This window comes from Neovison vison, chromosome 13, assembly GCF_020171115.1.
Source record: "Neovison vison isolate M4711 chromosome 13, ASM_NN_V1, whole genome shotgun sequence".
Lineage (NCBI taxonomy): Eukaryota > Metazoa > Chordata > Mammalia > Carnivora > Mustelidae > Neogale > Neogale vison.
This window is the reverse complement of record NC_058103.1, coordinates 97,967,538-97,985,248: the sequence shown is the minus strand read 5'-3', so window position 1 is coordinate 97,985,248 and position 17,711 is coordinate 97,967,538. Positions and strand designations below refer to the sequence as shown.

The 17,711-nt window shown below is 34.7% G+C and overlaps 1 protein-coding gene across 2 annotated transcripts in view; it reads left to right on the top strand.

The window, feature by feature from the left end:
- GLCE (glucuronic acid epimerase) overlaps nucleotides 1-17,711 on the top strand; it is a 119,185-nt gene that overhangs the window by 54,846 nt on the left and 46,628 nt on the right. The window contains exon 1 of one of the 2 annotated variants that reach the window (XM_044231665.1): nucleotides 470-560. The exons of the other annotated variant lie outside the window; for it this stretch is intronic. The gene's annotated coding sequence lies outside the window, so the exon portion shown is untranslated. Of the gene's footprint in view, nucleotides 1-469; nucleotides 561-17,711 lie in introns of those variants that run through there. 2 annotated transcript variants of the gene reach the window in all.

The following is a 17,711-nucleotide window of genomic DNA, read 5'->3' as shown; positions in this document are numbered from 1 at the left end:
CTTTTTTACTTTCTGGATTTTTTTTTTTTAAAGATTACTTATTTATTCATTTGACAGATCACAAGTAGGCAGAGAGGCAGGCAGATGGGGAGGAGGAAGCAAGCTCTCCACTGAGCCCAGAGCCTGATGCGGGGGCCCTGAGATGACCTGAGCCAAAGGCAGAGGCTCAACCCACTGAGCCACCCAGGTACCCTACTGGGTTGTATTTTGATGTCATAGCTAAGAACTCTTTACCTAGCTAGCCCTAGGTCACAAAAATTTTGTCCTGGGTCGGGGGGGGGTGTTGTATAAAAAGTTTTATAGTTTTATATTTTATGTATCCATTTGAGCTAATTTTTTAAAAAGATTTTATTTATTTATTTATTTGACAGAGACACAGCAAGAGAGGGAACACAAGCAGAGGGAGTAGTAGAAGGAGAAGGCGGCTTGCTGCTGAGCAGGGAGGGGGCTCTATCCCAGGACTCCGGGATCAAGACCTGAGCAAAAGGCAGGCACTTAATGACTGAGCCCCCTAAGTGCCCCAGCTTGACCTAATTTTTTATATGAAATGAGAGGTTTAGGTAAAAATTCATTTTTTTCTTTATATTTGGATGTTCAGTTCTTCCAACACAATATGTCAAAAGCCTATCCTTTTCTCATTGTATTATCTTTGAACCTTTGTTTGTGTGGAGCTATTTGTAGAAACTGTTCTGTTCCATTGGATTGTATTGTTCCTCCAATTTCCTCTTTTTCATTTGTTTTTTAATAGCTTTGGCTATTTTAGATTTTTTGCCTTTCCATATTAGTTTGAAAATCAGCTTGCTATCATAGCAAAAAATGCTGGGATTTTTATTGTGTTAAATCTGTAGACCAGTTTGGGAAAGAATTGACATTTTTACTATTTTGACTTTTCCAATCTGTGAAATCAGTATATCCTTCTATTCACTTATGTCTTCTTTGATTTACTTTATCAGCATTTTGTAGTTTTTAGCATACAGATCCTATACATGTTTTTATCAGATTTTATACCTAAGGAATTTGTTTCTATGGAACTATTATAAATGGCATTATTTAAAAATTGGGGGGTTCCAAAGTGTTTGTTGTTTAGTATATAGGGATATAATTGATATTGACCTTGTATTTTTTGACCATGATAAGTTCACTTATTAGTTCCAGGAGTGGTTTGTTTGTTTGTATTCCTTGGAATTTTTTGTGTAGACAGTAATGTTCTTTGCAAATAGGGACAGTTTTATTTCTTACTTTCCAGTCTTACCAGTCTGGAGTTAACCTCTTTTTTAAATGTTTGGTAGATTTCATTATTGAAGACATCTGGGCCTGAAGAATTCCTTCTTTTTTTTTTTTTTTTTTTTTTTTTTAAGTTTTTAACTAAAATTCAACTTATCTGATACTTCTGTGCAACACATCCATACTATTCTAAGTGAATGTTTATAGTTTGTCATTTTAGGAAGTTCTTGAGTTTATGTGCATAGAGTTGCTCACAGTATTTCCATGTTAATTAAATATTTGTATGATCTATTGTGAAATCTCTTCGTTTGTATTGATATTGAGAATTTATGTCTTCTTCCTTTTTGTCTTTGTCAGTCTTGCTTGTATTGATCTTTTCAAAGAGCCAGTTTAGGTTTTAGTTGATTTTCTGTATTTATTTGTTCTTTTCGATTTCATTGATTCCTGCTTTACTATTTACTTCCTTCTACTTTTTAGTTTGCTCTTCTTTTTTCTAGTCTCTTAAAAGCTTAGATTATTTCAGACTTTTCTTTTTTCTAACTTAAGTATTTAATGCTATAACATCCTCTAAGTAATGTGTTAGCTGTACCCCACAAATTTTGATATGTGTCTTATTTTTGTTTGGTTCAAAATACTTTCTATTTCCCCTCTGGTCCATGGATTACATACAAGTGTGTTTTGAAATTTCCTTTTCTTTCTTGGTCCTTTCTGTTATTGGCATCTACTCTAATTTTGTTACAGATAACATCCTTTTGTATGATTTAAAATTTTTTTTGTAAAGGTTTCTTTTATGATGCAGCATATTATTTTTCTATTGCTGCTTTAACAAATTACCAGAAACAGTGGTTTAAACAGCACAAATTTTTTGTCTTAACTGTTCTGGTGCTCAGAAGTTTGAAGCCTATTTCACTGGGCTATATTCCAGGTGTCAGCAAGATGGTTACTGCTTTCTGGAAGGTCAGTGGATTAATATATTTTCTTATTCCTGCCATCTTCTGAAGGTGTTCACTTTTCTTGACTCCTGGCGTCTTTTAGCACTGGCTTACTAGTTATGCTATTATAGTTAAAGAATGTTTCTTTTACTATTCTTTTTTGACTTTCCTTTAATTGGTGTGTTTAGATCTTTTACATTTAATGTAATTATTGATGTATTTGAATTTACCTCTACCATTTTCTTGTTCTTTTTTTCCATTTGTTGCTCCTGTTTTTATCTATTTTCCCTTTCCTGCCTTCTTTTGGAGTATTTGATTTGTCTCTCTCTCTCTCTGTGTGTGTGTGTGTGTGTGTGTATTGGCTAGGTATTCCATTATAATTTGTTGATTGTGTTTTTATAGTTTGTTTTTTAGTGATTGCTCTAGAGATTACAGTGTGCTTTTCAGTTTACTTAGAATCAAGATTTTACTACTTAATGTGTCAGATAGAAACTCTACCAGTATACAGTCCCTTTACCACCCCACCCACTTTATACTCTTGTGTTATATATTATGTTAAATGAAATACATTGAAAGCTCCATCACACAATGTTATACTTCAGGCTTTCAACTATCAAACATATTTAGAGGCTAAGAATGGTCTATTATATTTAATTATATATTTGACAATTACATTGCTCTTCCTTACTGATGTTTCAAAGTTCCCTTATGGTGTTATTTACCATCTGTTGGAAGAATTTCCTTTAGCAATTCTTTTAAAGCACTCCTGCTGTCAAAACATTCTTTAAGTTTTCCTTCATCTAAGAATGTCTTTATTTCACTTTTATCACTGAAGGATATTTTTGCTGGCTATGGAATTCTGGGTTGACAGTTCTTTTCTTTTAGCACTTTAAAAATGTTCTACTCCCTACTGACCTGCATGTGTTCTGAAAATAGATGCACAGTCACTTGAACACTTTTCCCCTCTAGGTAATACTGAATTTTTCTGGCTGCTTTCAAGACTTTCTGTCTAAAGTTTTCTGAGGTTTTATTAGTATCTGGCTGGTCATATATTTCTTTGTATTTATTCTGTTTGGAGAATCTGCTGAGCTTCTTAAAACTTTAAGTTTGTCTTTGAACAAATCAGCAAATACTGAACTCCTCTCTTGCTGGGATTCTAGTGTCACAAATGTGGGGTCTGAGGCACTCATCTTTTTTTTTTTTTTTTTTTAAATCTTTTTCTCTATTGTTCACATTGGGTGATTTCAGTTTATCTGTATTAAGTATATTGACTTCATCTTTTGTCATCTCTCTCTCTCTCTCTTTTTTTTTTTTAAGATTCTACTTATTTGAGAGAGAGGGAGAGAAAGCAAGTGAGAGAACAAGAATACAAGTGGCAGGGAGGGACAGAGGGAAAAGGAGAAGCAGATTCCCTGCATAGCAGGGAGCCAGACTTGGGACTAACTTGGGGATCATGACCTGAGCCAAAGGCAGACACTTAACTTACTGAGACACCCAGGTGCCCTGTCATCTCTGTTCTGTTGAGCTCATGTAGTGAGTTTTTAATTTTGGTTATTGGTATTTTTTTCACTTCTGAGATTTGTATTTGGTTCTTTTTTTTAAATCTTCTGTTTCTTTTTTGAGACTTTATATTTTCCATTTGTTTCAAGAATGTTTGCTTTTACTTGGTGAAGCATTCTATAATTGTTGGTCTCATATCTTTAATATCTTCCTCAGATAGTTCCAGCGTCTGTATTTTCTTGGTGTAGGCATCTTTTCTCATGCAAGTCAAGATTTTCCTGGTTCTTCATTTGCCAAGTAATTTTGGGTTATATTCTGGGCAGTTTGGTATGTTATGAAACTTTGCATCTTGTTCAAATCCCATGTAGAATGTTGATATATTTGTTTTTATAGGCAAATAACCACATTAGGTTAAGACCAAGTTCCTGTTGGTTCTGTTTACAGTATTAGTTAAATTTTCAAAGCCTTTGCCATGTTATTTGGATCTGTCCTACATGTGCACCACACTTGGGTCGGTCTGGAACTTGGGTAGTGGTCTGTATCATAGTTCAAGTCTCAAAGTCTATTATGTACTTGTTTGGGTCAGATCCACACATAGGCTGCTTGAGAGTGAGCCTGGGGAGTTCATAAACAACTTGAACAACTGCTTTCCTAAGCTTCTTCTCTGGGATCTCCCAGTAATTTCTGATTCCCTGGGGCTCCCTTTTCTATTCTCTGACTAGAAAGGTGGAGCTTTATTTATTCTTCTCTAATGTGCATTCCCTACAACTGTGCCCATATCCAGGGCCAAGTAGCAGAACAACAGAGAAAAAGCAAACAGAGATTCACCATATCCTCTTGGGATGACAGCTCCTATAATCACAGAGGAAGGTTTCCCCTTCCTCAGAGTTTTAGGATCCTAATGGGCCTCAATTGCCACAGCTGCTACAGGAGGCTGAACATGAGAGAATGGGGAGAGATTTCCAGTTTCTTTTGGGTAGATCCCTTTCCTTCTCCTCTCCAACACTAGACAGCTTTTACTGAAGTTTTTTCTGTACTAATGCCCGCTTCCAGGCCTTCTGGGGCCTCCTTTCTAAGGGCACACTAATCTCATTCATGAGGGCTCTCCTCTCATGATCTGATCACCTCCCAAAGCCCCACCTCCAAGTACCATCACAATGGGGGTTAGGATTTCAACATACATTTCTAGGGGACAGATTTTTTAGACCCTGATGATGTCATTGTATAGTCTTTAGGGTTATAAAGAAACTAATACAGAAATGAGCCTTTAAAGTTTATCCTCACAGGAGATAATGCAAGAACACATTACTTTAATTGATCACTATGGGGTTTTCTTAAACTTTAAGTGATATATTTTTAAAGCCTTTGTTTATACATAGTTGTTTTCTTTTCTTGCAAATAAACTCTTAAAAAGTTTTATTCACAAGATTTGCTATACTTTTGAAAGAGAGGAATAAAGGCTTTTTTTTTAAAGATCTTTTTAAAACAACTTGTTACTTTAGAATTATTTTAGATGTGGAAATAAGTTCTAAAGATAGTATGTGGTTTTTCTATATTATTCACTCAGCTTTTCCTAATGTTAACATATGATATAGCCTTGGTACAGTGATCAAAACTAAATAATCACCGTAGACTACTAAACTATGGACTTTACTAGAATTTCACCAGTATTTCCACTACTGTTCTTTTTTCAGGATCCCACATTACATTTATTTGTTATGTTTCCTTCATTTCCTCCAATTGTTGACAGTTCCTCGGTCTTCCCTTATTTTTCATTCACACTTTGCAAGAAGACTGATCAAGTAGACATTTGTAGAATATCATTCAATGTGGTTTTCTCTGGTGTTTTCTCATGGTTAAAGTAAACTTAGATGGGGTGCCTGGGTGGCTCGGTGGGTTAAGCCTCTGCCTTCGGCTCAGATCATGATCCCAGGGTCCTGGGATCGAGCCCCGCATTGGGCTTTCTGCTTAGCAGGGAGCCTGCTCCCCCCTCTCTCTCTGCCTGCCTCTCTGCCTACTTGTGATCTCTGTCTGTCAAATAAATAAGTAAAATCTTTTTTAAATAAATAAGTTAATTAATTAATTAAAGTAAACTTAGAGATTTTGGAAAAGTATGCCAGAGAGGTGATGTGTCCTCCTCAGCATATGATAACCAGGGGTTATATGATGTCAGCATGTCTCATTACTGGTGATTTTATTAACCTTTATCACCTGGTTATAGAGGTTTCTGCCAGATTTCTCCACTGTAAATTTACTATTTTTCCCTTAATAAATGTTTTAGGGGAAAATACTTTGAAGTTACACAAATACCCTATTTCTTTTTAAAAATTTGGCCACTAATTTTAGCATTGATTGTGGATCTTGACTGAAGCAACGATTAGTCTGTTGTTTTGTTGGTGATTTATCTATTTATTTATCTATCCCATGCCTGTCTTCTACATTTATTTATTTATTTTAAAGATTTTATTTTATTTGACAGAGAGAGGTCACAGGTAGGCAGAGAGGCAGGCAGAGAGAGAGGGGAAGCTTAGCAGGGAGCCTGATGTGCGGCTGGATCCCAGGAACCTGAGATCATGACCTGAGCCAAAGACAGATGTTTCACCATCTGAGCCATCCAGGCGCCCTCTTCTACATTTATTAATTATAATTCTATAAGAAAGAGTTGTCCTTCCCCACATTGATTTATTTTATTTAATCATTTATTTATATCCTCACATACTGATGGATTTTTATTTTATTCTCTGGATTAGGATCAGTACTAGTATTGATACCTTTTGTTGCTCAGATTGTTTCAGTTTTGGCCACTGGGAGCCCTTTGGAGTTTGCGTCTGTGTCCTTTCAACAGGTCTTTTGTTCTTTCCAGCCATTTCTTACTCTCTGGCCCCACAAGATGCTTCCGGCTCATCTAATATTTTTCCTCCCCAAGCCTGAAATCACCCACATCTCCAAGTAGCCCAGGTCCAGCTTATTGGAGAATAGTATTTAAAAGCCAACATCTGGGTGCTAGGTGTGCTCATTGCTACCCAGGCGTTAACTTCTAGGCCTTTCAGAGCTAGGAAATGTATGATGTATACTAAGCCAAATATATACACACATCTGTGTTTATTTCTGTATGTACTATCTGTATATATATAAAACATTATTTGATACTGATACTTCCATCTCTAGTCTAGCACCATAGGGATTATTCTAGCATTTTCCTTTTGCTTATTTGTAACTTATTTTACCCACAGTGAGAAACCTGAGTCTCATCTGCAGTATAATTATATATTTATTATCCGTGTATGGTAGTTTCAGAATTGCTCACCCATACTCCTGTGAGAAACAATTTACCAGAATACAGTGTTTGTGTACAATTTTTTCTATCTTTATTCTCACAGAATCCAGTCAAAATGCCTTTTTTTTTTTTTTAAGATTTTATTTATTTATTTGACAGAGATCACAAGTAGGCAGAGGCAGGCGGTGGCGGGGTGGGGGGGAGCAGGCTCCCCACTGAGCAGAGAGCCCGATGTGGGGCTCGATCCCAGGACCCTGAGATCATGACCTGAGCTGAAGGCAGAGGCTTAACCCACTGAGCCACCCGGGCACCCAAAATGCTCTTTTCCAAAGCTTGTTAAGTCAGGTCTTTTCTCCCATATCCCCTTCAGTCTTCTATGTCATTCATTTGTCATACAGTTAGGTTCAATTTATCGCAGTTTGCATTCCATCTTCAGTTTTCCAGACTCTCTGGTTTGGTTTTTTAAAACATTTATATTCAATAAAATTCACTCCTTGTGTTATATAGTTCTGTGGCAATGCACAGAGTCCTATATCTGCTAACAAGAGTTCCATCACCCACAAAATGTTCTTGTGTTGCCCTTTCGTAGTCAACCCCTTTTCCCACCTCTCCCAAAGCCTAGCAAGTACTTATGTTTTTAGTTAGCTTTTTCCAGAATTTTGTATAATTGGAGTTTCATAATGTGTAGTCTCTTAGGACCTGCTTCTTTCACTTAACAATATGCATTTAATATTCACTTATCTATTGTATAAATCACTAGTATGTTCCTTTTTATTGCCATGTAGCATACCAGAGTTTGTTTATCCATTTACCTGTTGAGAGAAATCTGGGTTGTTTCCAGCTTTGGGCAATTACAAATAAAGCTACTATTACATTTACATGAAGGGTTTTTTGTTTGTTTGTTTTGTATTTTTTGCGTGGTTTTTGTTTGTTTTCACTTGGGTAAATACCTAGGAGTGGGATTATGGACTTTAAATATTCAATTTTCTAAGAAACTGCCAGACTTTTTTCCAAGTGGCTATACAGTTTTGCATTCTTATCACCAGAGTATGAGAGTTCCTATTGCTCTGTATCCTCTTTATTAGCACATTGGTATTATCAGTTCGTTTTTGTCTTTTCTGTTCTAATGTATGTGTAGTGGTTTTAATTTGCATTTCCTGAATGACCAATAATGTTAATAAGCTATCCAGATTTGTGAATGGGTAGCTGGTCCCTTTTATTTCTCTTGATTTTCTCCTTTTGTGATCAACCAGGTGGATAGAGTCTTTTCCAATACAGTTTTTTTCTTTAAGATTTTGTTTATTTATTTAATAGAGAGAGATCATAAGTAGGCAGAGAGAAGTAGGCTCCCCACTGAACAGAGAGCCTAATGTGGGGCTCGATCCCAGGACCCTGAGATCATGACCTGAGCCAAAGGCAGAGGCTTAACCCACTGAGCCACCCAGGGGTCCTCCAATATAGTTTTGATTGAACTACTTGCTATCATCTCTGGCTATTTAGCTATATTTTATAATAAATATGCATTTCCATATATGAGTTTGGCTTTTTGTACTTACTATAGTGGAACGAATATAACTTTTTATATAGCTGAGTATTTGAATGATAATTTCATTATTGTCTAAAGCTAGATTGCTTTATGAGAATCTATTCATAGATTACGTCTGTGACTAAATATACTTGCAAGGCAAGGGAAATGTAGTAAATTCTGCTCGTGCTAGAGGTTGCTTTGGATTGACAAATGTCACTGGTAGAAAAAGAAATCTTAAGGTCTTTGGTGAGATCTTTCTCCTTTTAACTGAACAAGTAAACCTGATACTTTCTTGGGATGTCTGTCACCGTATTCAGCTTTTGTTATATTCTTATAACTAATCAGTTAATATTAGGTAAAGAGATTAGGAATGAATATTTTTAAATTTGCCCCAATTTACATAAACATTTAAATTGACTGCTTGAAAATACGATGTTGCTTCATTGAACTGAATTAATGAAAATGTGTGGAATACTCATCATCTACTTTCTTGCATTTCAAAGACTACTATCAAAAAATCCTGTAATTCAGTAACTAAGTTTTTAGTTTGAATTTAGCTTCTAATGGAATAAAATGAAGACATAAAGTTTTAGTGACTGATTTTTATCCTATTGAAGCTTTATATTTACTTTTTCTGTTTTGTGAAGGCCTGTGTTTAATCTATTAGGCTAAGTGCAGGGATGCCAAGTTATTTAAATAGATTTTTCTGTTTCTATGCTATATAAAGTCCTCTCGAGAATTTCATAGAATGTATGCTTAAAATACGTATAAGCCTTAAAGGATAACCTTCCTGTCACATCATAACATTTGGGTAATTATGATTTGATTCTGTTGATAATGGATTCTAGTTAACAAAGTGAGTTATTCCCAATTTCAACAGGAGAAAGGCAGCTTGAGGAATATTTTATTTACATATTCAGATTATGAAAATAACATTATTAGAAGTCATTACAAATGGGAAGATGACTTTATTATCTACTTTAGAATGAGCCTATCTCTTTAAATAATCTGTTTGGTAGTATGATTACATTACTGATTCTAGTGGCTAAAACCAGGGTGGTGGTTACTATTATGATCAATGGCAGTCTGAATTCAAAGCAGCAAATTTTATTTATTTATATTTATTTAAAGATTTTATTTATTTAAGACAGAGAGAGAGCACTCGCGAAAGTAAGGAGAGCAGCAAAGGGAGAGGGAGAAGCAGACTTATCACTCAGCTGGGAGCCTGACATAACTGCCTGAACCACCCAGCCATCCCAATCACCATTTCTGAATTTGGGGAATTGAGGAAGTTTGGAGTTTGACTTCTTTTGAGCAGCTGTTCTTTGGTTGAGTCCAAACCAGGTCCTTTTATTTCCATGTTATTTAACTTGATCCTCACAATTAGCCTACATGGTATGTATGATTACCCACATTTTACAAATAAAGAAAATTTATCCAAGGTAACATAGCTGGTAGTGGCAGAGTCAGAATTTGAACCCTTGTTTTTGTTTTTGTTTTTGTTTTTTTAGCTAAATGTCAGTGCTTATCCATTATACTATATTGCCTCTCCTACTACTGGAAAAATAATGAAAATTATTAGAAAATCTCTCCAAAGTTTTAAAACTCTTGGAGAGAAACTAATAATTAGATAAGCCTTACATCCTCTCAGCCTTTGTAGTGTTTTCTTCAATCTTAAGGGGCTTCACTTTTGAAAGACTTATTTTATACATGTTACATGAGGGAACCACCAACAGAACACTTATCAATGGTAATTATATGATTAAGTCTCCAATATGTGTCTCAAAAAATATCTCTAATGATATTAGCAATATTATTAACTTCCTTGAAGATAAAATCATGTATGAATCAGAAATAGTACATGTATGAATTGCTGTTAGTAATAAAAATATGTATCTCAAAAATTCATTTATAGTACTAGAACCTTTTAATCTAATTAAACTCTTATAAATGATACATAGTGTAACATTTGCAAAACAAACTTGTATAGCTTGGAAATAATACTTTAAACTGGTCAATAAACCCATTTTATGGTAGATCAATAAATTCCATTTGTGCAGTGATTAAGCTGTCTTTATCTTAATGGTATTTTACCCCGTAGTAATGTTATACTGTCAAATTAAACGACTATATGTAGAATTGTGACTTGTAAGAGTTTTTCTTAACATATTCATTGTATTAGTGGTCTTATTGTGTATTTGTAAATCCATCTATAGGCAAGTCATTAATTATTTAGTATTTATCTCTAGCATACTAAAATTCTCAAATCAATAAATGTAGAAAATATTTCAAATATGATAAAATAATATGGGAAATTGTTTCAGTATATATAAGCAGTCAAATTATAGATTTTTTGTTTAAAAAGTGCTGAATATTTGTTGATACTTGGTAAGAAAAAACTCCAGAATTTATTATTTCTTTTGTTTTATTGTTTTACTTTAGGGCAAAATACAATATTAAATAGGATGATGTAAAAGCATTACCTGAGTCTATTTATGTATTTACTTACTTATTATTCATTTTGGTGTTGCACAGAGATCAGTACAGGCAGTAGATTGAAATGGAAAACAGACCCTTAGAATCTAATCAGCATAGCTGAGTTCTAATGTTGGTACAGCCAATACTAGCTGTGTGACTTAGGACAAATCATTAAACTTCCTTAGATCTAAACTCCTTTTTGTCTGTAGAGTAATTGGACCGTGGTTTTTAAGATTATTCCCAGGCCTATGATTTTTAGGCCAGAAATTATGTCAGTATTAAACTTAACATGGACGGTAGAGTTGGTCTGTTTTTTGTAAAAATTAAATTACAATTAAATTAAATTACAATTAAATAGGGACTTTTGTTTTTTATTTTCAGAATGAGCAGCCCAGCACAACTCTGCTGGTGAAATTAAGTGCCTATGGTATTATATATACGAATAGTAGCACAATATACATAAAAAAGTCTGACTTTTGATATCAGGAATAACATTAGCCAAATATTTTTTAAGCTTTTCTTTTTTCTTTTTTTGTAGGAAGGAGGTAAGGATGGGTTCGTTTATTTGGCCCTCTCTATGGTTGGCATAATGTGGAGTAAGCTCTTTGTACTGGAGCTACCTATAGTACATTAGGTATCTTTGTATCAGCTCTCATGGAATTCCCTGTTGTCTTAGTCAAGATACGTGTTCTTTACCACAGAGTTCAGCATCTAATTATATATGGTCTTATATTCTAAATAATCTGTTAATAATGATTATAAGGTTTTAAACAACAGTTGTAATGTTCTAGTCTTTATGTCCAAGTGCTTATTTAGGAGTTCACTTGATTGGATCATCATGTATAGGAATAATATACTGTTTTGTGGAGTAGTGAAGGTTTTGAAACCTCGGTAGACATTAGGTTGAAAGTATATGAACAACTTCTCATGATATTTAAAATTTTGAACTTTGACTTTTTAATTGAAAGTTCTTTCTCTCACTTTGTTTCTTTTTTTAAGCAGTGGATTGTGGTGGATTTACTAACACTTAATACTTTCAGTGTGCCTGGCACTGATCTAAACCCTTTACATACATTAACTCATTTAATTCTACTGTGAAGTAGTTATTCTTTAAACCCATATGATATATGAGGAAACTGAGTTGTAAACAAGTTAAATAACTTTCTTAAAGACAGAATTAATAAGTGACAGGCCAGGATTCAAACCCAGAAGGACTAGTTAGAAGCCTGAATTCTTAATTAGTATGTTGCACAGCTTCCCAGTGTTTTATGTGAAATTTTGGATTTTTGTTGGAATTAAGGCTTTAAATCCATCAAGACACACACACACATACACACACACTCACACACATATTCACACACATGCATACCCATTTTAGTTCTTTGTTATTAGATGTACTGATTAGACTATCTTGTGAACATGACATTTTCTGTTGCTAAACTGCTTATCTTTAGGTGACTTGGATAAGAACTAGGTCTTTGACACAAATACCACTTTTCTTCCAAACTATTTACATTTTAGAGCTATTTCATGACCAATAAACTTGCCTTTGGCAAAGTTCCAAACACTGTTCTTGTTGGAACTGTCAAACTAGATAGAATTTTGAATACTAAGTAGACATTGAAAATGGAATATTTTTGTAAAGATCTCATTAATCTCCCAGTCTGTATAAGCCCTGTCTGTCTCACAAATGTACAGTGCAGAAGATAGGAATATCTGAGGCAATAATATAGCCAATCAGTCACTTTTTAAATGCAGTATTTTTTTGTTGTCCACGGTGTTTATTGCAAAAACAGTAATAGGAATAATGGGGTCTTTAGAGGAAGGCTAAATTGCCAAGCAGGAAAGTTTATACTACAAGGAATTCTAACATCTTAGTGAAAATCAAAACATGGCTGCATGAAAACTTTATACGGACTTCATGCATATTCCTTAACTGTAAATAAGGACTTTAAATACAGATTTCCTGTCTTCATTGCTTCTCGGCCTTTTGGCTAAGATCGAGTACAGATTTCCTGTCTTCAGTCACAGTAAGCATACTAGCTAATTAGTATATTCTTGAGTGCATGTCAGTGGAAAAATTATACATATATACACACACACTGCACATATAAAATTATTGCTAACTTAAATCAATGGCAGTTAATTGTTTAAGTGTAATTTGAGTTAGTAGACCATGCTGAGCAAGAAATAAATTTGTTTTGCTAAGTTATTTAAAAGTGTTGGAAATATTTATTTCCCCAGACCTTGATTATCCTGACTTAGACTAATTTGTATGTGCTATAGTAAGAGTATCCAATTTATCATGAGGGACCCCCCATTTATATAAAAGATATTTTGGGAAGACAACATCAGTATTAGTGATATATTAGTGAAGTGTTAGTGAAGCCCTGTAACAACACAAGTCACTAGTCTTAAATACTAACTGCTCATTATAGACCTGATACTAGACTCCCTGTTGAGCATTGAGCCTGGTGTGTGAGACTTGATCCCATAACCCTGAGACCATGACTTGAGCTGAAATCAGAGTTGGATGCTTAACCAACTGAGCCAGCCAGGCACCCTTTTGTAAGTTTTAATAATAAGTTCTATTTTCCTAAGGATTTGTCCATTTCACCTAAATTCTCAAATTCATTGGCATAAAGTTATTTTAAAAATCCTCACATTGGGGCACCTGGGTGGCTCAGTTGGTTAAATGTTTGACTTTTTTTTTAAGACTTTTCTTTTTTTAAGATTTTATTTATTTGACAGACAGAGATCACAAGTAGGCAGAGAGGCAGGCAGGCAGAGAGAGAGAGAGAGTGTGGGGAAGCAGGCTCCCTGCTGAGCAGAGTGCCCAGTGCAGGGCTCAATCCCAAGACCCTAGATCACGACGAGAGTCGAAGGCAGAGGCGTAACCCACTGAGCCACCCAGGCACCCCAAGTGTTTGTCTTTTGATTTTAGCTTAGGTCATGATCTCAGGGTTGTGAGATCGACCCCTCATGTCAAGTTCCACATTGAGTGGAGTGAAGATTTTTTTTAAATCTTTAAAAAATAAATAAATAAATAAAAGTTCACCATGATAAGTAGAGTTACCATTTGTTACCATATAAAATTACTACAATATTATTGACTTTATTCCCCATGTTGAATTTTATAGTCTTGTCAACTGAATTATTTTATAACTGGAATTTGGTACTTCTTAATCCCCTTCACCTATTTTGCCCACCCTGCACCTTTCTCCCCTCTGGCAACCAAAACTTGTTCTCTGTATCTATGAATCTATTTTTGTTTTGTTTTGTTCATTTATTTTTTTAGATTCTACATATGAATAAAATCATACAGTATTTCTTTCTTTGACACATTTCACTTTATATGATACCTTCTAGGTCCATGCATGTTGTTACAATGGCAAGATTTCATTATTTATGTCTGAGTAATATTTCATTTTATATATACCGTATCTTTTTTGTTCATTCATGTATCAATGGACAGTTTGGTTGCTTCCATATCTTGGCTATTGTAAATAATGCTACAGTGAACATAAGAGTGCATGTATCTTTTTGAATTAGTTTTTTCATTTTGAGTGGAGAGATACCCAGAAGTAGTGTCATATAGTGTTTCTGCTTTTAATTTTTTAAAAAACCTCCATACTGTTTTCCATGCTGACTGCACCAGTTTACATTTCCACCAGCAGTGCTTGAGGGTTCCCTTTTCTCTACATCGTAACACTTGTTATTTCTTGGGTTGGTTTTTGGTTTTGTTTTGTTTTGTTTTTTAATATACTAGCTATTCTGACAGCTGTGAGGTGATATCTCAGTATGTTTTGATTTGTGTTTCCCTGATGCTTAGTGGTGTTGAGCATCTTTTCATATGTCTGCTGGCTATCTGTATGTCTTCATTGGAAATACATCTATTCAGGTACACTGCTCAGTTTTTAATCAAGTTGTGGTTTTTTTTGGTATTGAGAGTTCATATGAGTTCTTTATATGTTTCAGTAGGTTTCCTTTAAATTTTGCTGATGCTTTCCATCACTGTGAAAAAGTTTTTTAGTTTGGTGTGGATCCAGTTGTTTATTTTTGCTTTTGTCACCCTAGGCTGAAGAACAGATCCAAAAAAATATTAATGAAACAGATGTTTAAGAGTTTATTGTCTTTTCTTTTAGGGGTGTTATGGTTTCAGGCTTAACATTTAGGTCTTAAATCCATTTTATTTTGTTTATGGTATAAGAAAGTGATCCAGTTTCATTCTTTTGCTTGTACCTGTTCAGTTTTCTCAACACCATTTATTGAAAGACTGTCTTTTCCCCATTGTATATTCTTCCCTCTTTTATTGAAGATTAACTGACTATAGAAGCATAGGTTTGTTTCTGGGCTCTCTGTTCTGTCCCATTGATCTATGTGTCTCTTTTTGTGCTGGTACTATACTGTTTTGGTAACTGTAGTTTTGTAGTAGGGTTTGAAATGAGTGTGTGATACCTCCAGCCTTGTTCCTCTTGCTCAAGATTATTGTGGCTCAAGATTGTTTGTGGTTCCATAACAATTTTTAGGAGTATTTGTTCTGTTCCATGAAAAGTTCTGTTGGAATTTCGAAAGGGATTGCATTGAATCTGTAGATTGCTTTGGGTAATGGACATTTTAACAATATTCTTCCAATACATGGATGTGGTATATATTTCCATTTGTGTCATTTTCAATTTCTTTCATCAATGTCTTTAGTTTTCAGAGTACAGGTCTTTCTCTGCCTTTGTTAAATTTATTGCTAGGTATTTTATTCTTTTTGACTCCAGTGTAAATAGGATTGTTCTGCCACTTTGTTATTAATGTCTAGAAATAAAACAAATTTCTGTATATTAATTTTGAATCGTGCAGCTTTTCTGGATTTATATATTCTAAGTTTTTTTGTGAAATCTTTGGGGTCTTCTGTATATAATATCATGTCATCTGCAGGTAGTGACAGTTTTACTTCTTTCTTACCAATTTGGATGCCTTTTATTTCTTTTCTTGTCTGATTACTGTGGCTAGGACTTCCAGTGTCATGTTGAATAAAAGTGGTAAGAGTGGGCATCCTTGTCTTATTTTTGACCTTAGAAGAAAATCTTCCAGTTTGTCACCATTGAGTATGATGTTAGCTGTAGGCTTGTCATATATAACCTTTATTATGTTAAAGTGTGTTTTTTCTATACCTACGGTGATGAGTTTTTTTTTTTTTTATCATGAATGGGTGTTGAATTTTGTCAAACAAGCATCTGTTTGATGTTTTGCATCTATTTGAGATACCTATATGATTCTTTTTTTAAATATTTTATTTATTTATTTGACATAGAGAGATCACAAGTAGGCAGAGGCAGGCAGAGAGTGGGGGGAGGCAGGTTCCCCACCGAGCAGAGAGCATGATGCAGGGCTCGATCCCAGGACCCTGAACCACCTGAGCCGAAGGCAGAGGCTTTAACCCACTGAGGTACCCAGGCACCCCTACCTATATGATTCTTATCCTTTGTTTTTTTAATGTGTATCACATTGATTGATTTGTAGGTATTAACCATGTTGCATCTCTGGAACAAATCCCATTTGATGATGGTGAATGATCCTTTTAATGTATTATTGAATTTGCTTCCTAATATTTTGTTGAGGATTTTTTGCATCTATATTCATCAGGAATACTGACCTATAATTTTCTTTTTTCATAATGTCTCCATATGGTTTTGGTGCCAGGGTAATGCTAGTCTCATAGAATGAATTTGGTAGCATTTCTTCCTCTTGCACTTTTTTGGAAATAGTTTGTAAAGAATAGATACTTACTCTTTAAATATTTGGTAGAATTCACCTGTGAAGCCATCTGGTCCTGGTCTTGGACTTTTGTTTGTTTCAGTTTTATAACTAGTAATCTGTTCACATTTTCTGTTTCTTCCTGATTCCGTCTGGGAAGATTGCATATTTATCATTATGTAATGCCTTTATTTGGCTCTTGTTACAATGTTTGTTTTAAAGTCTGTTTTGTCTCATGTAAGTATTACAACCCAACTTTTTTTTTTTTTTCTATTTGCATGGAGTATCTTTCCATTCCTTCAGTTAGGTCTGAAATGAGTCTCTTGAAGGTAGCATATAGATGGATTTTATTTTTTATTTATTCAGTCACTGTGTGTTTTGGTTGGAGCATTTAGTCCTTTAATACTTAAAGTAATTATTAATAGGCATGTAGTTAACACCATTTTATTAATAGTTTTCTGGTGGTTTTTGTAGTTCTTTTCCATTCTTCCCTTGCTCTCTTCCCTTGTGAAATGATAACTTTCTTTAATGTTATTCTTGGATTCTTTCTCTTTATTTGTATCTATTATAGGTTTTGGGTTTGTGGCTACCATGAAGTTCATATATAACACTTTTTGTATATAGCAGGTTTTGTTTTTTTTTTTTTTTAAAGATTTATTTATTTATATTGAGAGAGAGAGAGAACGGGTAAGGGGTAGAAGGAGAGGAAAAAGAGAAGCTCTCAAGCGGATTCCCCACTTAGTGCAGAGCCTGACCCGGGGCTCAATCCCATGACCCTGAGATCATGACCTGAACTGAAACCAAGAGCTGGGTACTCAACCAACTGAGCCACCCAGGCACCCGTATAACAGTCTATTTTAAGTTGGTGGTTGCTTTAGTTCAGGCACATTCTAAAAGCACTAAATTTTTACCACCTTCAAGCATTTTATGTATTAAAAGTTTACATCTTTTGGGCGCCTGGGTGGCTCAGTGGGTTAAGCCGCTGCCTTTGGCTCAGGTCATGATCTCAGGGTCCTGGGATCGA